The sequence below is a fragment of the Balaenoptera borealis genome (genome assembly GCF_965194805.1).
Source record: "Balaenoptera borealis genome assembly, chromosome: 10".
Classification (NCBI taxonomy): Eukaryota; Metazoa; Chordata; class Mammalia; order Artiodactyla; family Balaenopteridae; genus Balaenoptera; species Balaenoptera borealis.
This window is the reverse complement of record NC_138874.1, coordinates 79,892,271-79,914,032: the sequence shown is the minus strand read 5'-3', so window position 1 is coordinate 79,914,032 and position 21,762 is coordinate 79,892,271. Positions and strand designations below refer to the sequence as shown.

Genomic DNA, 21,762 nt, shown 5'->3' with positions numbered 1-21,762 from the left:
GCGGGGGGAAGGGTGGTGGAGGCACAGTCGTTTTGGGAGTGGGTGATATTCCCGCCCTACTTCCTGACTTCTGTCCTCAGTGCTGTCGTCATCACAAGCCTTGTCACCAGCTCACCTGGAATTGCCTCTTGTTCACTGTCGCCTCTCGTGGGCCTCACATCGTCCTGACTTGGGCCCCTGACTTGTTGTCATCTGTGGTGTTTGCAGCCACGTGGAGTAGTGCTTCATTCTTAGAAATCATCTAGGTTAAATCCTTTCTTGGAGCCTGGCGAAGCCGGGACTGGAATCTGCGTGTCCTGCCTGCCCGATGGACATCTTTTCCACTAGGCAACAGCATGGCGGTTCTTGGTCACCACAGCGAGGGCTCTTCCAAGCAGGTCTGCGTTAAAAACTACATGCATTTCAAATCGGTGACCCCACAAAACTGCGAGAAAGCTTAATTCCTTCAAAGGCAAAAAGGCAGCAGATTTCTTGAGGAAGAAGAAATGAACCACCGTCTCTGCTAGCGTGGCTGCCTGTCACAGTATGGAGACCAGGCTGAATTGGTGTTGGCAGAGTTTGGCGAGCGTGTGTAAGGGCTGTGTTCGTAGCCAAACTCTGGGATCTTCTACCGTGTGCCAGCCATGTTAGCTCCCGGGATCCACACAGGAAGACGACGTGGGGCTCTGCTGTCAGGAGCCCCTCTCTAGAGAGAGCAGCGGAGAGATGGGCCCAATGACAATGCACTGCGGTCTCATGCTGTGTGTACTAGTGACTGGGACTCGAGAATTTTGGCTAAAATGTTCAGGAAGGCAGTCCCTGGGGAGGGCGGGTCTGAGCTGGACCCTGAGGAGGGGTGGGATTGCCAGGGGCACCGCTGACGTCAGAGTCCACGTGAGGGCACCTCCTGGAGACAGGCAGTGCATGGCCTGGGCTGACTGTTCAAGGCCTCGCGGCGTTTATTTGCCTTTTAACCTAAATTTCGGCTTTTTAAAAATTTATTTATTTATTTATCTATCTATCTATCGCCACGCTGTGTGCTTGCGGGATAACCACTATTGTTTTTTTTTTTTTTTTAACTTATTTTATTTTTTGCTGCGTTGGGTCTTGGGTCTTCGTTTCTGCGCACGGGCTTTCTCTAGTTGCGGCGAGCGGGGGCTACTCCTTGTTTTGGTGCGCGGGCTTCTCATTGCGGTGGCTTCTCTTGTTGCGGAGCGTGGGCTCTAGGCACGCGGGCTTAAGTAGTTGTGGCTCGCGGGCTCAGTAGTTGTGGCTCGCGGGCTCTAGAGTGCAGGCTCAGTAGTTGTGGCGCACGGGCTTAGTTGCTCCACGGCATGTGGGATCTTCCTGGACCAGGGCTTGGGACCATGTCCCCTGCATTGGCAGGCGGATTCTTAACCACTGCACCACCAGGGAAGCGCCACCACTATTGTTTTGACATATATACCTCCCATCTTTTTTTCTGTAAATACTAGATGTGCACCCAAATAGTAAAATAGTATTATTTTAACCAAATGTTAGAAGGAATAGTATTGCCAAAACTAAATCTCAGCAGTTCTAGAATTGATTTCTAGGATACAAGTATAAATCTGAAATTTTATAAAAGTTACTAGTAATGCTATTATTAAAATCATAATAGAGTTTAGCATTATGGTATAAGAACTTAATTTCTTAGCATGTATGATCAGTGTAGTGAACATTTGTGATACTGGGTACATATTGACTTTCAGGAGGTGGAGGAGGGAGGAGCAAGGCTTTTATTCATTTATTTTATTATTTATTTATTTTGGTTTTTGAATTATTATCATTATTTTGGCTAGCTGTCAATATGAGACACTGTAAGTGGTAGTTTGTCTCCAACTTACTAAACTTTTGACCAATAACTGACTTCTCTCCTCTTTAACTCCTGGACCTAAAGATTTCCTTGGTGATGGTGATGCAGCTTCATTTGAAGTTATCCCTCACCCCAGCTTAGTGTGGTGCTCAAAGGAGAATATGTCTGGATAATATCAGAAGCACAAATAAGATCGTTGCCCTTATACAAATTTTTCCCTGATATTTTGGCCTGTGATTGCTGCTTCATATAACCAGCTGAGAGAATAACACATCCTTAAGCCTGGGCTCTGGAAGTGTGGCAGTGGAGTAGTGTAATTGGCTTTCAAGATAACAAAGCTGTTTTCCAAATCTCCATCTGCATCTCGGCTTTCACTGCCTGCACACCAATTTCAGCATCTCCCCTGGGGAAGAATGACAAAAGAATCTTTACAGAGGTAATATGTGAGAAATGTTTGCTCCTTCAAGGCACCTCAGTTCCTAACAATTGACTACTTTCCCTACAAGCAACCCTGGGTTGTCAGTAAGCATGCCCTTTGATATTGTTAGTAAGCATGCTAGGTCGATGCTGTTATCTGCAAAGTACGCTGTTAGAATTTTCTTTTATTCAAGCAGCCTTCTCAAATATGTAATAACCAGCCATCCCACCCTGTCTTTGAACATCTCGTGTAAGTACACGACAAAATCCCTTGGGTGTCACGTAGTTTGCCTTTGGGTGGAGGAGAGTTTTATTCTGAGTTACATCTGGAATGCTCACCAACATTTGGAAATGAATCTTTGGATATTATCAGCGACTGAAAGATGTGCCTTGTTCATATTACTGATATTGCCATGCTGATGTGTAATCTACGTGGTAATGCAATCACTGATCACATGTCCGTCCAAGGATGCCAGAAATGACATTTGAAGAAAGCATTCTGCTCTTTGGCCTTCCATGTCGAAACCAAAGGTGGGATTTTGGCCAAGTATGGAAACTGGAGACAGTTTCAGTGGATCCTTAAATAAACATAGAAATCTATATATATTTTATTTTTATAGGTTTAAAATATATTTCCAAGATGTGACTGAGAATGTTCCAAATCTATAATTTGCTTTTAAAAAGTACAAACCTTTTTTAAATTTATTATTCTGTTTTAATTATAGTAAAATATACGTAACATAAAATTTACCATTTTAACCATTTTTGAGCGTACAATTCAGTGACATTAAGTACATTCACACTGATGTGCGACCATCATCACCATCCATCTCCGGAAGTTTTTCATCATCCCAAGCTGAAACTTTGTGTCCATTAAATGATAGCTCCCCATTCCCTCCCCCCTCCAGCCCCTGGCAACACCATTCATTCTACTTCCTTTGTCTATGAATGTGACTCCTCTAGGGACCTCATTTAAGTGAAATCATACAGTATTTGTCCTTGTATGTGGCTTATTTCACTTAGCATAATGTTTTCAAGGTTCATCCACATTGTAGCTTATATCAGAATTTCCTTTCTTGTTGAGGCTGAACAATATTCCATTGTATGTATATACCACATTTTATTTATTCGTTCACCTGTTAGTGGACACTGGGGTTTCTTCTACCTTTTAGTTATTGTGAGTAATGCTGCTGCTATGCATTTATTTGAGTTAAACATCTTTAAATAGGATTTTTTTTTTAATAAGGAAAAATCCATGCCTTCTTGTGGTCAGTTTTATCAGAGGACTGCCATGTCCAAGTTAGGTCCAGGAAATGCCTACCTCACAGACATAAAAACACCCAAGCACGTTCAACAGTGTTCATCTGAAAGCTTTAGTATTTGCCTGAGGTCAAGAGAGCAGTTTCATAATATTTCTGTGCGGCCTCACCAGCGAACTTGGCAGCAACCTCGAGTGAGGCCTGTCAGGGTTCTTGGAAAACAGCCTGGTGTTTTCATATCTTTTGCCCTGATAGCTTCTGCCTGTCAGTACCTCAAGAGGGAAAATACGGCAATAGCCTTGGTCCCTCAACTCAGTCTTAGCTGGTGAGATTCTCATCCGAGCCCTGGATATGCAGATACGATTTACTTCAGCGGTTTGCTCTTCTGTGTGCCTGTTTCACTGTCTCTCTGGGAGGGGAGCTAAGGGTCTGGGCTACAAGCTGTGTGCAGCCAGCAAGTACTCTTGATTTAAACTTGTATATTTTTCAAATCTGTGTGGCAGGGGAGGCCTGGTGGACAATACAGAGCAGCAATCTCTCCCCTGACTCCGTGCGGTGGTCCCTTGGCTTAGTGGTGCATGGTCATACTGCAGCGACGTCTGAGGCACTTTTTTCTGGAGATGTGGGAGACTGAGGTTAGCTTTCTGTTTTGTGGTAAGGGAAGTGAAATGTTTTGTACCTTTACAGCCTAGATAAGAATCGAATATGATTAACCGTGGTTTAAACAAGGCCAGTCAAGTCTGTTTGCTTATGCTGCCCACAGTTTTTCAAGGCACATGACATATCTGCAGTGGAGGCCTGTCCATGAGTTTACTGACAGCATCATGGATTATAGTTTTATACTAACGGTCTGTTTTCTTGCTGTATGATCTTTCTCTTTGTTTAATCAATTTTTGGCATCTCTCTGGGTCTTTTTACTGATATGTATGTATATAGATTTGTAGAGTTGTGGAGTAGATTTTAAAAAGTCCTTGATTTAAATAGGTGTCCTCTGGAACAAAATAACAGACATGTTTGGTCCTCAGTCATACAATTTATATATTTAGTTAGTCACTTTTGGCCATCAGTCAAATATTCTGCTTCAAAGAATTACTGTATTACTATCTGAATAAATTTTTTGATTCAGAATGCAAGATATAATTAGGGATGTGTCTCTGGGAAAAAAGATAATTGGGGTCTTTTTGTATCCTTAAAATTTTGAGTGTAGCTGACTAATCTGGCACCGCGTCAGGTATCTAGGCAAACAGTTGCCAGTCTACAGTTGAAGTCTGCTTTACATTCTGCACTTGGAGGCTGAGTGGGCCTGCTGTTTCTGAGGCGCAGAATCTGCTGTACCGCGGCCCTCTGGTAAGTCACAGTGGTGGTTCTGCGCGGACCAGAGCAGGTGGTGGTGGGGATGTGGCAGACGTGCGGGGCTCCTCCTGCCTGTGTTCCCCCGCTGGACTGTGATACCAGGTGATCTGCGTCTTTCCTGCTGCCGCGTGCGCTAGGGGAGAGCGGGCCCCACTCTCTCGGAGGTTATGCTCAAAAGAGGAATACGAGCAAATGTCTGGAGGCTATTTATACTCAGCGTGCCTGTATGTATCTTCCATCCTCTACTGAGCCCCTTTTTATCTGAATCTTCCCTGATCCCTCCACTGAGATGGCCGTTCTCCCCTTACTTGTGACCCTCTGACATCGAAAGCTTCTTCATGTTCCTCCTTGACTGTCGTGGAGCCCCCTTCTTTCACTTCCTTTTCCCTCTTTGGGTCTTTGGGACTCCCGACACTTCTGGTTCTCTTATCTTGCCAAGAGTTCCTTCTCTGACTCCTTCCCTGGTACCTCTGCCTGATCCGTATGTGTGAATGTTTCTCGAGGTTCAGCCCTCAGTGCACTTGCTGAGCAGCTCGGTCTGTGCAGGCTTGTGCAAGGGGACACTTCCCTTTCTTGGAGGCGGGATGGCGAGGGTTGGAGCCACCCAGCAGAAAGGACTCTGATTCCTTACAGTTTGGGAGGCGTGGTCAGAGTAGTACAGGTCCTAAAACTCAGGCTGTGTGGGAGGGAGTGATGGAGAAAGTGCAGAACCTTTTTTGCACTGAGACCTCTATTTTAGGAGTAAACTCTAGGAGTCAGAAACTATTGATGTATAGATTAAATCTGATCGTTCCCATTTTCTGATTTGTATTTCATTTCCAGATTTGTTAATTTGACTCCTACTGAGATACACAATGGCCTGTATTTCAAATTTTATGCTATTCTTAATGTTTGAAAATTCAGTCAATAATAAAATCTCAACCTGCTCACATAGGCTCTGGTTTGTCCTGTTCCTCTGTAGACACGTAGAGAACAAGTTTTGTACACTCTCTACAGTAACAAATGATTACAGTTAAATAGTATTAGAAATTGACTTTAAGAATTCATTTTTTTCTCTCATAGGTTTGTTGCCAGTTGCTTCTTTAAGATACATCGAAATGTTATGGCTGTTTAATTTAAAATAGTTACACAGTATTTCTTTTATGACTGTAGAGGTCTGCACAGCTTAGTTTTCTTTACCACTCCATTTTCTTTATTGCTTTGAGTTAACATTTGGAGGTACTGTTTCTGATACTGTATACCTCAAGACTGTGGTTTCTTGGATTTTTTGTTGTTTTCTTTTTTAGTTTCCTGAACTGCCTGGTAGATGTCTTCTTTATCAGATTCACTTGCTTGTGGAGCCCAGAGTTTATGAAAAATGAGAGAGGGTATATCAGATATTGGAAGGCACACAACATGGTATAGTGAAAAGGCTTTTGAGTCTTGGCAGAGATGGGTTTGGGTGCCTGCTCTGTCCGTCACTGACAGTGGGATGTTGATCAGATTACTTGAGTTATTTGAATCTTACTCCCTCATATGTAAAATGGGGATAATAATGCTCATCTCAGAGGTTTGTTATGGGGTCGTGTCTGTAAATCCCCAGCACACCGTGGTCGGCGAGTAAATGGTAGTGGTTATTACTGGGGCTTCCTCTCCTGAGGCCAAAATGTATTGGAAAGTGATTAGATTTCTGTTATTTTCTTTTATCATTTACCATTTCAGAGAATATGGAGGTAGAAATGAGGAAAGTCTAGACTGACTGAGAACCTCATTTTATTGTTGGATTGAATCCTTATCGTCTAAATTTGTACATTTCTGTCTTTCCCCTGATTGCTTTTTCTGCTGTGGAATATGGTGTTAAAAACAAAATAGGTTACAGTAAGATTTTCTCTGTCTAGAATCTTTGTAAATGAATCAGTCCTACTAGCCAGTTCCCTCCCCAGGGAGTAGAGGCTTTACATTTATTTTTTCTCATTTTTAAATGTTTTTATTATGAAAATAGTTTGAACATTTAGAAATATAGAGAATAATCTAGTGAACATATATACCCAACCCTCGGTTTTATCAAATGTTTGTGTTTGATGTGTTTTGGTATATATATATGTTATTATTATTTTTGAAACAAATATCCCATCTCCACTGGACTGTAAGTTCAGGGCCTTGCTGTCTGGTGCTTAGGACAGTGCTGGGTGAGGGGCAAGCTCCAAATAAAAACTGTGTGTCCTTCTCCAGGGCCTTGCCCTCCCTTCTTCCCAGAGGTAACACTGTCACGGAGAGGATAGCAAGCCACTGAGGAGGGAAAAGTATCATGCTAGGTTCAGCCAGTGATACAAATGTGCGTAAACTCAGGACTGCCCTCGAGGAATTTTTGTGCCATGATGTAAGATAGGACAGATGAATTCAGAAATAGCTCCTCTAGAAACCAGAACGTTCTCCCTGCATTTGCAGAGCCACAGAGTGGCTGGTTATCAGAAGTAACTGTTGGGGTGAACTTTAAGAAGCAGAGATGGAGCTGGGCTTTCTAAGCTGACAGGACAGTTGAGCCAGAGCTCAGCAGTGGCAACAATGTTTCCAGGGATTGGAACTAGGTAGTTCAGGGTGGCCTGGACTCTTATCGGAAGGGAGTGGCAAAAGAAGAACAAAGCGGCCACAGAACAAGACTATTGAGCTCTTATTACATATAACTAATAGTACTAGGCCCTTAATGGGGCAGCATAGCATATTAGATGAAAAACCGACCTTCTGGAAGCATACCATCCTGGACTGAAGTTTAGTCCCCTCTTTTTCTGGCTGTGTGGCCTGAGGTAAGCCACTTAACCTCTCTGAGCTTCAGTCCTGATGTGAGGGCCGTTCTCACTTTGGCTGCTGAAGGTAAGAGCACCGAATTGAGTTTGTTTGTTTTTTTTAACATCTTTATTGGAGTATAATTGCTTTGCAATGGTGTGTTAGTTTCTACTTTATAACAAAGTGAATCAGCTATACATATACATATATCCCCATATCTCCTCCCTCTTGCATCTCCCTCCCATCCCTCCCTATCCCACCCCTCTAGGTGGTCACAAAGCACCGAGCTGATCTCCCTGTGCTATGCGGCTGCTTCCCACTAGCTATCTATTTTACATTTGGTAGTGTATATATATATGTCCATGCCACTCTCTCACTTCGTCCCAGCTTACCCTTCCCCCTCCCCGTGTCCTCAAGTCCATTCTCTACATCTGCGTCTTTACCGAATTGAGTTCTTGCCCAGACATTCCATTCTGTTTTAAGAAGTCATCTTGCCTGTGGGCATTCGAAACAGGCAGCTAAATGATGAGAAATGTGACTTTTTGGTTGGTCACAAATGTACAGAGTGACCTCATGTACGTGAAGTCACGTACAGAGTGACAGTACAAAGTGAACTCAGCTTGCCCGCCAAATCTGCACTTCTCTAGTACCTTGTGAAAAGACCATCCTCTTCTAAGTCATCAAGACCAGAACCAGGGAGGCACCGACAATTCCTTCTCCTTTACCCCTGTGTCCCTCCAGTCGCCAAAGCAAGGTCATTTTACCTCTTTATTATCTCTTGTATTCATCCACAGCCCCAAGCCCTCATTGCTTCCTGCCTGCATTTCTGTATGTACAGCTCTGCACTTTCTGCCCTGTCTTTATTCCATTCTCTCAACTACTGTCATAGTCCTTTACCTCAACTGCAAGGGTGACCACGTGAGTCCCTGCTTACATGTGTCCCTGGTTCCCATTGCCCTTAGGAGAAAGCCTGAGCATCATTTGAGCATGAGTCTCCATTGTTTGTCCCTTGTCATCCTCACTTACTCTTTCCCTTCCCTAGTGGGTCCTGCTTCCATGCTGTGTGCCCCCTTAGAAGGCCTTTCCCCTGCTTGGCTCGTCTTGTTTATTCTCGTGTTTCAAGACTCGACTCAAGCATCACCTCCTCTGTGAGGAGCACCGCCTTCCTAACCCACCCAGCGGTCTGGGCTGGGCTTTCCCCCCCGACGCCTGCCTCTGTTATTCCACCAAGCGCACTGGGTTGGGATGGGCCACTTAGCTGTTTCCAGAGTGAACGCGCTTGAGAGCACAGCCTGTTTTGTTAAAAAAGAAAAAAAAAAATCTCATGCTTCTTCATGCCTAGCCTGGTGTCTGACACATAGGAGACTCTCAAAAAAGATTAGTAGGATACACACGGATAAGAAATTACTTTTTTATCTTCCCGAAACCAGGAAGACTGAAGCTGGGTAACAGAAGCGTTCTTCCTTCCCACCTTTCTGTCTGTATCCATTCCAGCATCTGTTCAACAGCCCAGCTGTGATGGAAGAGAAGCATATGGTTGACTTGAAAGAGGCAGTTGGGATGTGACTGCATGTGAAATATATTCACCTGCCCCCCCCCCCCATACAGGGTGGCAGCAATGACACCTCATATTTGTCCTTTCATTTGCATTCTCCTTAAGTGTCTCCACAGACGTGATCTCATCTGGTGCGAGGGGCTGGTAGCCTGAGTGCTGGATGGGAGCATGTGATAATCCCAGCTTTGTAGATGCAGAAAGGGAGATAAGGAGCGAAGAAATTTGCCCAAAGTTAGTGAGTTGCTAGTGGCCGAAGAGACCAGACTTTGAGCTGAAGTCGTCTGCCCTTTCTTCTCTTTTATAACTGGCAGAACCGGGTTGTATCAGATTGATGTTTTCACCTATCATCATTGAAAAGGAAGATGGGCAGAAGAGGTGGTGTAAAAAGTTTTCTGTGTATTAATTTTGCTTGCAGGTATACTTTTTAACTGTTAATTTCCCTGATCTTCCTTCGGTTCTGGTTAAGTGCTCAGAGTGGTAGTGTCACTGGGTTCATTTGGCTGAAATAGCTGAGGCCCTTTAAGTGGTGTTCTGGGGCCTGCTTTGGGCAGAGATGAAATTGCCACATTTCAGTTGGTCAGTTTGGGAATAGTATTGACTTCAAACAATTTTCCTGCTTCACGAGCTAATAAAGTGACAACAATAAAAGCTTAGTCCTTCTTAAGTTGTACTCTTTACATTCTATTAAATCCTTTAAAATGAATTTTTTTTTCTGTTCTGGAATTCTGCAGTCTTTGCGTAAACTTATGCAGGACAAGAAAATGGCTCGCTAGCATTCAACAATCACATTGTTAGCTTCCAGGAATTTATAAAGTTTGAAAATTGCAGCATCTGAAGTGGGCTGTTGTAGGGAAACCACACCTACCCGTTTAAATTAAATTCTGGGCTCCTGAGAGCAAAGATGAAGGCAGAGTGAGATTGAAAATGCAAGGGCAAAACAATTAGGACACAACCAAGATATGTTCAGACAGCAAGCGAGTCTTGGATGGTAGTCTTTCGGTTACTTTTTTGTGGCGGGGCGTGGTGGTTACTCTCTCTGTTGATCTCTGACAAATCTGTCTAGTTTTGTTGTTTCATCAGTCCTCATTCTTCTTGATCACTGAGTTATTCCAGCCCCTCTGCCCGCTGCCTGCATGAAACCTCTCTTCTCTTGGCTTTTATTATACAAGAAATGGTATTCTCAGTCTCCTCCTGTCTCTTCCCTGCTAATGGCTACTTCTCCCACCATCACTCTACCATCCACACTCATCAGTGGTTTTCACTTTATTTTGGTCCCTGATGGCGTTTGTGTGGGTACATAGCGGTTTTTCCATATCTCGGTATTTCTACTTGTTTGTCCTGCTGTCTTCCCAGACTCAGTACCTTAAAAACAAATTGACTTTGCAGTGTTTGTGGTGGGAAAGATCATTTGTTTCATTATCTCGTGTTAGAATTAAGTAAATTAAAGCTCAGGGAGGAGACGTGACTGGTGTAATTTCGCACAGCCATCATTGGGCGAAATCAGGCTAGAAACCAAGGTTCTTGACCGTCTGTACATCTCAGAGCCTCTGCGTGGACTTCTCCTCACTCACCGACTCTTTACGGTCTCCTGTACCATTACTGTTCCCTCAGCAAGGAACTTCAGAGCTATTTGACCTTCACATGTCCCCTCCTTCCCCACAAACCAACCAATTCTTTCTCTGATTTAAAATTTTATTCTTTAATAATTAAAGAAAGTTACCAACAGTAAAATTCACTTTTTTGGAGCATGTAGTTCTGTGAGTTTTAACACATGCATATAAACAGCATATAGAATAATCTATCGCCCCTCAAATTGCCGGGTGCTGCCTTTTTTGTAGTCAAACTCTCCCCCTCCTCCTGACTCCTGGCAACACCGATCTGTTCTCTGTCACTATAGTTTTGCCTTTTCCAGAAAATCATGTAAGTGGGATTATATGGACTATATCCCTTTGAGACTGACTTCTTTCATTTAGCATAATGCATATGAGATTCATCCATGTTGTGTGTATCAATAGTTTGTCCCTTTTTATGACTAAGTAGTATTCCACCACGGTTTGTTTACTCATTACACCAGCACTGTGTGAGAATCTTAGTGGCTCTGCATTTTTGCCAGCATTTTATATTGCCAGTTTTTAAAATTCAGCCATTTTGATAGATGTGTAATGGTATCTCATTGTGATTTTAATTTGCATTTATTTCTCTAATGATTAATGATGTTGAACATCTTTTCATGTGCGTATTTGCTGTTCTTCTGCCTGTTAGGTATATCTGTATATCTCCTGTCCATTATGATGTTTGCTTCACCCAAGGTCATTGTCATAACCCTATTCCATATGGTTATTGTGCCTAGCTTTCTGTGTCAACAGTTTCCCAGGTACCCCAGTATGCTCCAAGGTCAAGGCACTGAGCTAGGAACTTTATGTACTATATAGTCTCATTTTACTCTTAACAAAACCCCTGTGAGATAAGTGGTGTCTTCTCTTTTTATGGAGGAGGAATAAAGACCCCATGTTCAACAGATATTTATTGAGTACCTACTGTATGCTATGAGCCAGTTATTATACCCATTGACTAGTTCTGTGACTTTGGGTAAGTCATTTAATCGCTGAGTCAATTTTCTTATCTGTTAAATAGGGATCTATATCACAGTATTTTCTCTCAGGGTGATTGAGCAGAGGTTTTAAAGAAGAACGTAGAAGGTCTGGCCATGGTACATACTGAGGAAACATTGGCAGTGGCTGCTTCTATTGTTCTCTTCAAACACTTCATACTGTCCTGAGGCTGTTTCTGCCCCTTGCTGGCTACCTTCCTCTGGAAAGTTACCCCTTGGCAGGTCTCCTCCTCCACTCTGCATCAAATATTAGAACCAACACAAGATTCAGCCTTTTGTTTTTAAGAAATATGTTCCTCTGGTTGCTCTGTGTAGCTCACTGACGAATTGGCGTCAGTTGGTCGAGAAGGAGATGGGATTGGACAAATTTTGAAAAGCAGGCCTACAGTGCTGCAGTTACTCCTTCATCCCTCCTCTAAAGGCAGAGGACCAGTTACCATGGAGACTGCTGGTAGCTAACCTGGGGGCTGCGTTCCTAGATTCACATTTCTTACTTTGAATACCTAACCTGAGGTATGGCAAAAGGGGTGCTAGGGAGGGACCTTATCCCTCAGAGCAGTGGTGTGTGTAGTGTTGCTGGAATGTTTTAAATTTGTCATTTACTAGTCATTTAATCAAGCTATTTTCTTTGTTGGCCAGATAATTTGGGATGATTTCCAGGAAACTGGAAATACTTTGAAGAGGGGCTGGCACTTGAAACGAGTGCTTAAGATTCTCTAAAGTCAGTAACAGAAAAGTTAAATGAGCCAAATGTTTTACTTTGGGTCCATTCCAGCTTCAGTGTTTATGTAAGAATGTCTAACTTTTACTAATACCATAAAGGGTTGATCTAGTTGGCAAGGTTATTCTGTTTAGGGTGGGACAGAAAGAGAAAATCATAATATTAGTAAAAAAAAAAAAAAAAAAATCATGGTACAAAGATGGCCTTTTACAAATTGTCATCATCCGTGTTGGAGTATGAGAGGCTTTGTTTGTGGAAGCAAGGGTATGGTTAAAATTGGCTCCCTGCTTTTTCCTCTTCGGTAGCTAGAGCACGTTTTCAGTTGTTAAGCATGTATCCAACGCTTACCATGTTCCAGGTCCATGTTAGGTATTAAGTCTCCTTAATCTTCACAGTAACCCTTTGAAATAAAAGATAGCCCCATTTTACAAAACATCGTGTGGAGAGGCCATTTGACTTATCCAGTGTGACCCTGTAAGGAGGTGGCATTGAGCCCTGGTTCTCTGACTGTGCCCGCTGCTCTTATTGGAACCCACTCTGCCTCAATCTGCCTGTCGCGGAGGCATGACAGCTGCTGCCTGCTGAGTGCCAAGAAAGCCAGCACACCTTCTCCCACTGTGGCATCTGTTTCTTTCATGGGGGCTGTTTCCAAGACCTAAGGTCAACACTTGCCTACCACAAGCCCTGGGATCGGGTAATTTTATTTTGTCCAGAAGGCCCATTGTAGAAAGAACATGAACTTTAAGTCAGAGAAAATGTTCAAGTGGTGTCTCCACCATTTAGTCACCATTGCAGGGCCTTCTGGCTGGTCTTGGGGGACTGAAAAAGCTGCCTAGAGTAGTGGTTAAGAATGTGGATTCTGGAGTAAACTGGTTTCAAATCCTTGTTCTACCACTTATCAGCTGTGTGACTGCACAACTTAATTGCTTTCTATGCCTCAGTTTCCACCATCTGTGAAATGGGTGTAGCAGTAGTTCCTACCTCACAGGGATAAATGATTGTAAAGAGACAAATAAGAACTGCCAAGAGGTTGAGTTGAAATAACCCCATTTTGGTCATCTTGGTCATCTAGCGCCATTGTTTCTTTCAGTGACATGATAACGAGCTTCCTTGAAATTTATAGTAACTTTCTTCTCTCATTTGAATTAACTTTTTTCCCTTTCAAGTTGACAGCAGTAAGAGGGGACCATAGCTGTGAGTCCACCAGGAGGACAGCAGTCTCTGAATTGAATGTAGGTCTAGAAGTCAAATTTGACTGATACCCTTGGGCAGCGCGGTGCTGACTGGGTCTGCATCCTTATTCAGAAGTCTGTCCTGAGGTCCTGTGACTAATATGTTCCAGCTGTCTGGGTCACTACTTTGGAGTACTATTTATTTGCAGCGGTGATGCTGCAAATAGGAAAAGCTTTCCCTTTTGTTGGTTGAAAGCTTTGCTGGTAATTAGCAAAACAAGCATGCCTCTTATTTGGAGAGAGACTGGAAAAGCGGCTGAAGAGTCAATTGTACGTAACCACTTTGGAAAACGATCTGGCATTACTGAGAAGAGTTGAACTTATGTGGTCCCAAGCCCAGCTCTCTTCTCCTAGGTATACGCCCTGGAGAAATTTGCTGTGTGCACCAGGGGACGAGCACTAGAATATAAATGAAGCATTATTCATAATAACAAAAACTGAAAAATCCCCAGATGATACTCAACAGTAGAACAGAGCAATAAATTGTGGGTATGTTCACATAGTGAGAACTAAATGGTGGTGAAAAATCAGCTACAGTCACATGAGTCAACAGGGATGAACTCAAAATCAAAATCTTAAGAGGCGAGTCTGGAATACATACAGTCTTGGTTTCCTTTGTATTAGGCTTAAAGCCAGGCAGAACGCAACAACATATTGAGAATACAGATGTGGTAAAACCATACAGAGGAGGAAAGGATTGACTCAAGATTCAGGCTTGTGGTTATCTCTCGGGGGGAGAATGGAGGGGTTGAGGCACAGGAAGAGGTACACAGGCCTTTTTTTTTTTTTTTTTAAACAAAAGAAAAACAGAACCCAGCACCACCAACTGGGTATTAACATACATGGGATTCATTTTATTATTCTTTAAGCTGACATACGTTATTATATTAATTATCACTGCATAACAAGTTACCTCAAAGTTCAGTAGCTTAAAAGTGATAAACCTTCATCATCTCGCACAATGTCTGTGTGGGTCAGGAAACCAGGAGCAGCTTTGCTGGATGGTTCTAACCGGGGGAGGGTCACATGGGGCTGCAGTCGGGGTTTCAGTGGAAGCAGCCATCGTCTGAAGGCTTCCCTGGCCTGGAGGATCTGCTTCTCAGCAGGCTTACTCACCTGGCTGTTGCAGGAGGCCTCGGTCCTCACCACATGGGCCTCCCTCTAGGGCGGCTGGAGTGTCCTCATGACCATGACGTGGCAGCGGGTTCAGCCGGTTTCCCTGCCAGGGCAGTGAGAGGGAAGCTGCTCTTTTGACCTGGCCTTTGAAGTCACACCCCATCCTTTCCCCGATAGCATATTAGCCACGCATGCCAGCCCTATTCAGTGTGTGTGTGTGTGTTGGGGGTACTTCACAAGAGCCTGAGTGCCAAGAGGCAGGGGTCATTGGGGGCCATCCGGGAGGCTGGCTACCATGGTAGGCACTTTTTAAAAAAAAAAATATTTATTTATTTATTTTGGCTGCACTGGGTCTTATTTGCGGCACGCAGGACCTTTGTTGTGGCATGCGGGCTTCTTAGTTACGGCATGCGAACTCTTAGTTGCGGCATGCATGTGGGATCTAGTTCCCCGACCAGGGATCGAACCCGGGCCTCCTGCATTGGGAGTGCAGAGTCTTAGCCACTGGACCACCAGGGAAGTCCCGGCACTTTTAAATATATTTCACAATAGAAAGTTTAATTTAGAGACAGACTAAATTGGTCAGCTTATTTTTCTTTAGGAATGATGCAGGCATCCATTTAAATGAAGATTACTGGAGATGCTGAATGTGTTACCAATCAGTATGGGTTTGAAGAAAAGTCAGTGGTTTAATTTGAGTAACTAAGTGGCGTGAGCCTGCCTGACGGGGATGTCCAAGGGGCAGGGAGCAGGTGGAAGGGCAGTGTAGAGAGGAACTTCAGTAACACTCACGCCAGGACGTGTGGTATAGAGATGGGATTGTATGTATCTAGACTTCATCCCACCTGTACCTAGATCTGGCAAAAATCTGGGACTCCTGAGTTTGAAGCAAATTCTCCAAAGCAGGGGCCATTGGGAGCTTCCTGGACGCACTGTGATATTAAACCCCTACCAGCTTCACACATTGTCCCAAGACCATCTTTAATGAAAAAGGAGATCCCATCCCTCACTCCCTTCCCCCACATGAAAGGGTGTGGCTGGAAATGAACTAGGCAAGTAAGGACAGGAGTTTTGGCTTTAAAATTCATGCAATGGGTGCTTCCCTGGTGGTCCAGGGCGGTAAGACTCCACACTCCCAGTGCAGGAGGCCCAGGTTTGATCCCTGGTCGGGGAACTAGATCCCGCGTGCCGCAACTAAGAGTTCGCATGCCTCAACTAAAAGATCCCGCACGCGGCGGTGAAGATCCTGAGTGCTGCAACTAAGACCCGGCGCAGCCAAAATAAATAAATAAATATTAAAAAAAAATTCATACAATGATTGCATTCAACTCCATAACGCATATCTGTTTCAATATTAACAGCTTTAATATTACTGATTCACTTGCTTATCTTTCCCTCACCAAAATCCATGAGTAAAGTTGATGTTTCCAAAGATACATCATGTTTTTTCCCTTGGTTTTGTGTTGCTGTTGGCGTAACTTCTTGGTCAGTATTCCTGGGGTCCAAGTGCTCTCGTCGGTGAGGCATTGAGTCATATCCTATCTTTTTTGTGAGTTGCAACATCCTTGTGAACAGGTGTTCCAACCCACAGGAAAGGTAGCTGCCTGGAGAGGTTTTCTCAATTTTTAATACTTTTAAAAAATAATTTATTTATTTTTGGCTGTGTTGGGTCTTCGTTGCTGCGTGCGGGCTTTCTCTAGCTGTGGCAAGCGGGGGCTGCTCTTCGTTGCGGTGCGCGAGCTTCTCATTGCAGTGACTTCTCTTGTTTACGGAGCACGGGCTCTAGGTGCACAGGCTTCAGTAGTTGTGGCACGTGGGCTCTAGAGCACAGGCTCAGTAGTTGTGGCGCACGGGCTTAGTTGCTCCGCGGCATGTGGGATCTTCCAGGACCAGGGCTCGAACCCGTGTCCCCTGCATTGGCAGGCGGATTCTTAACCACTGCACTACCAGGGAAGTCCAGAGGTTTTCTCAATTTTTAATCAAGCTAACGAGCGGAGGAGACAGGACTAAAAGCCAGGTGCAGGGGTCCCTGACTAGCTTTCCTCAGACTTTTGTACACCAGCACCTTCACGTGGTAGACATCAAGACCTCTAAACCTTTGTGCATTGCGTGCAGAATTTTGGTGATCAGCAGATGAAGGGCCACTTCAGGCCATCATGGAGGGTAGTTTTGATGCTGCTTCCAACTTTATTGGCAGAGCAGTCAGTGTCTGTGCCATTATATTCTATTGTATTTTGCCTTTTATAAAAATGAATGGAAAATCTTCAACAGTGAGTGGTAATTGCCTTTTTGTGTGGCAGCGATAAAAATTACCTGGGGTGCCATGTGAGCCTTGTTTTACTTTCTTTGGCCAATAGCGTGCTTTCTTGAGAAAGAAGGGTGAAAAATGAAATATATATAAAATGTCAAAAATACATTAAGGGTCATTGTGTTTCAAAGGGAAGTATAATGACTAATAGTCATTATAGTAATTGGTAATCATAATTATAGTATTATTGGTACTATTAAGAATGATTATTAATATATACTCTCAGGGAGTAAACTGCAGCGTGTGCATGCCCCTCCCCCCCTCCCCGCCTCTTCCCCACAATGACATGTGGCTGTGTTGTCTAGCTGTTTGGCTTTGAGGTTGGTTTTCAGGTTGGCTTTCATGTTATGGGGTAGGGAGTGTGGGGACGGCCTGTGAATTTATGTTCCCTTCCTAGCTGATATAAATACTGTGCTTTCTCCTTTCCTAGTGAGATAAGCCCTGAGCTTGAGGTCAGAAGACCTAAGTAGCAGTTTCATGTCTGATGTTTTCTAGTTGAATGTCCTGTATCATCTCTGACACTTAGCTGCCTCCTCTGGAAAATGGAATCAGTAAACACCGCTTGCCTCACAGGGCTGTGGCGAGGATCAGATGCAATAGGTAATGCCAAGAGATGAGGTGTGGTGGAGGCATCAGGCCCCCGGGCCACTGTGCCCTAGAGCACATATTATAGTCGAGTGTAGTAGTAGATCCGGTCTGAATACCTTTGCCTGAATGGACTCCAGGAAGAGCAGCACGTCTGATGTGGTTCTGCGAGGGTACATGAGTGCCTTCTAAGTGTAGTCTCAGAATCCAAAGTCAGAGTCAAGCTCAGGTCCTTGAATCCCCAGTTTTTGTTCAAGTGGAAGCTTAGGCTACATCACTGCCCTGAAATTTATGTGAATTAAAAGAAACTTACTGAGGAATTCCTTTGTTCCAGAAGTTCCTCCAGTGGGTCAGGCCAGTGGTTGTTCCCCACATTCAATATGTGATGGGATTATTCTTTTCTCTTTTCACTTTTCTCCTTGCTTAAAAAACAGTTTCAACAGAATTTTAACCTACAGCCTTGACATATATTAAGAACACTGTCTCAACTGAAATGGCATTAACTTAATAAAAACCTTTGGTGGTAACGTGTTGTTTTGCTTATTCTTGCAGGGCGAGGGCAGCATGAACATCCGTAAATGTGCCTCTGGGCATATTTAGCCATTCGTTTTTGATTAGGAAAAAGAAGACGGCCATCCACTTGAAAGGTGAGTAAAGATTTCTGTGCGTCTTTTTATTATAAAAATGTTCAAACATACTGAAGAGTTAAAAAATGTACAGTGGGTTTACATTTAACAATTGTTAGCATTTTGCCACATTGTGTATACCTGTGTGTGTGTGTGTGTGTGTAGTAGGTTTCTACTGTTTTCTGCTGAAACATGTGAAAGTAAGTTGAAGAGATCATGACATTTTATCCTCAATTCTTGGGGATGCAGTTCCTAAAAATAAGAATATTCTCCCCTGAGAGACATTTTAGAACATTCATAAACTCCATGACAGAATCATTTAATTAAACACAGTTACAATTTCCTATTAAAAGATGTAATTTTGAATTTATGTTCCCTTCCTGGCTGATATAAATACGGTCAGATTTAAAAAATATTTAAACAGTGACTTGCTTAATGGACAGACCTATATAGTGAATTTGTTTCATATGAAAAACATCTGGATATAAAGGATTGGAATTTGCACTACGCGTGTGCCCTGTATAAGAGAGGATTACTGTGCTTTCTCTGTTCCTGGTAATCTGCCCATCTGGCCCGCTGTAGCTGATGTTTATTGTTAGGTCAGAGGATCTGATGACTCCTCTTCCCTCCTTCCTGACCAGCATTCACAAGTAGACCAGTCTCTGTGATCTAATGTGATCAAAGGTCTTAATTGATTTTTTTAGCCTGAACTTACAAGGAGGATGGGAAAAGAATATGAGTGGTAATGTCCAGTTGAGGTTAGTATATTAAGATCAACATTAGAGAGAATCAGAATGATTCCCAGCCCCATAATTTGACTACCTGAGTTGAATCTTTACATAAAGTCTTAAAGATGTGTGTTCAGCTCTGATTGTAGTTGTAAGTATTACCCATGAGGGCCATTTACACAGTCGGTCATTACAGCTCTGGGGTGCTTGCAGGGTTGCTCTTGCTGTTCTACATTCTAATCTCAGTTACATTTTGTTTACAGTATCTTCTTCTGGAGGCCCTGAGTGTTGAAGCATTTCTTCATTCATGTTTATGAACTAGATTTACCCACTTAGAGCGTTATTTTAAAAGAAGTCTGTTTAAGTGAGCCATTTAGGGCAGCGGAGTCGTCTTAATATTTTCATTTCTGATTTAGAACAAAAAGTTAGTGACAGCAGTAAAGTTTCTGAAAGACACTAACTTTCCGAAGACGCTGGGACTGGAATTACAGATATCTCAAAATGATCTAGTTTGCTTTCTCACTGCTTGGCCTCTGTCTGGTTATGCTTAGAAAAGATGAGGAGGCTTGCCTGGGGCTCCACATGAGGCAAGAGGCTCTGAAGGATGGCGGAAGGGAAGGCATATGGGGCTCTGTGTGTGGCCTTCAATTGGCTCTCTAGTCCTGGACCACTTAGAAATGGGGGAGTGTTTTTTTTTTTTAAACGTTCTATTGAAATAGAATATATATACAGAAAATACGCATATTGTAAGTGTATAGCTCAATGCAGTTTCCAAACTGAGCTCACTAATGTAACCAGAACCCAGATCAAGAAACAGAACATTTTTCCCACAGCTAGATTCTGGACATTACCCACTCGGTGGGGAATTACTCTCTTGACTTCTAGGAGCATAAATTAGTTTGCCTGTCTTTCTGTGTGTGTGTGTGTGTGTGTGTGTGTGTGTGTGTGTGTGTGTGTGTAATGCAGATCGTACTCTTCTGTGTCTGACTTTCCTCATTCAACAATGTATTAGAAAGATTCCTCCATATTGTTGCATGTAGTTGTAGATTGATCATTTTCATTGCTGTAGAGCATACCGTTGTGTGAGAGTCCAGCAGTTTATTCCTTCTGTTAGATGTAGGTGATTTTTTTGGGTTCATCCACTCAGAGCACCCTGTGGCAGAAATGAGGATTAACCAAGGTTTTATCCTCATTGTGGTTACCGTTGAAGTGTCCCGAGTTGTCCAACCTCTGCCCAGCTTCTGCTGTGATACGATGGAGGAATCCCGGCAGCCGATAGAAGGTTGAGACACAGTTGGAAGAGATTGGTTTTTCAGTCCTGTAATGATTCCTGTTGCTTTTCCTGTGACTCACCATGTCCCTTTTCTCTTTGTTCTCAGCTGGCACGTTTTCTCCATCCTTTTGTCTGTCATTGTAACTCTTTCTACACCCCCTCCAAGGAGACAGTAACTATATCAAACAGTAGGCAGTCAATAAATATTTAAAGTTCATTGGGTGTTGATATTAGGTGTTAGATGAAGGGTGAAGAGTTGCAAGTCATGGGCTTACTCTTGAGGAGCCTGTGTTGTGGTTACAGATTCACAGGTACGGGTATGGGCCACATCACTGGAAACCAGTTGTACTGTAAAGTTCAGGATGTAAACTCAAAGGCTTGCGTGGGCCAGGCTTGTAACATGACGGAAATTAGTAGGGCACGGGGTTGCTCAGTAAGGAGTGATGGAGCTGTGGGGAATGAGTATATATGCCCTGCCCAATTTTTGACCCAACAAAACAAAACATGTCTGGCTGAATTTAGCAAGTCCACCAATGTCCAACCTTTAGGGAATAGAGTGTTCATTATAAGAAAGTGGTTCCCATGGGATTTGGGTGTTTTTATGGCCAAATTCTGTTTTTGTAAATGAAGTTTTATTTGAACACTGTCGTGCTCATTTGTGTATGTATTGTCTATGACCGCTTTTGTGCTACGACAGCGGAGTTGAATAGTTGGGAAAGAGATTGAGTGGAGCATTTGCAACAGTGACCATATGGGCCACAATGGCTAGAATATTTACCATCTGGCCCTTTGCATAAAAGTTTGTCAACTCTTGCTTTACTTCATCAAAGCAAGGACAAAGTAATAATAATCTCTGTAGTCATGAAATAGTGTGAGCCCATTACTTTTAGTGTTAATGCCTTTATTTATTCATTTATTTATCCAACAGGTATTAACAGAGTGCCTATTGTATGTCAGGCGTAAAATGGTGATAGTCAGATATGGTTCTTGCCCTTGTGGGCTTTACAGAGACCCCTATGAACTTGAAGATCCATTGTAGGGTTGTGCTTTCTGTGAATCAGAACAAAAGTGTAATATGGAAATAGATTTACGAAATCCTCAAATTTAAACTAGTATGTCGGCTATTTTTGTTAATTTTGTAAATTTGATGAACACTTATTCTGTGTAATCTAATGGTTAATTCAGTTATAAAAAAGTATGTTGTATGATATCGTATAAATAATTATGTGTTTAGAGGTCCTGATTGTTTACATGTGGTAACAAAGATTGTTTGAAAGCAGCCTGTCTGGATAGGGCTGTGATCTTTGAAGAGCTTACCAAAGCAAGCCAAGCAGACCTTCAGTCTTAGGCCATGAAAATAGGAAAAAATAAGCCTCAACAGAAAGAACAGCACACAAGGTAA

General features: G+C 43.1%; 1 protein-coding gene across 13 annotated transcripts in view; it reads left to right on the top strand.

Moving 5' to 3' along the window:
- SGMS1 (sphingomyelin synthase 1) overlaps positions 1–21,762 on the top strand; it is a 294,748-nt gene that overhangs the window by 15,873 nt on the left and 257,113 nt on the right. For 12 of the 13 annotated variants that reach the window (XM_082339549.1, XM_082339540.1, XM_082339541.1 and 9 more), the window contains exon 2: positions 18,286–18,380. The gene's annotated coding sequence lies outside the window, so the exon portion shown is untranslated. Of the gene's footprint in view, positions 1–18,285; positions 18,381–21,596; positions 21,759–21,762 lie in introns of all 13 variants that reach the window. The other variant, XM_082339554.1, reaches the window with a different exon arrangement.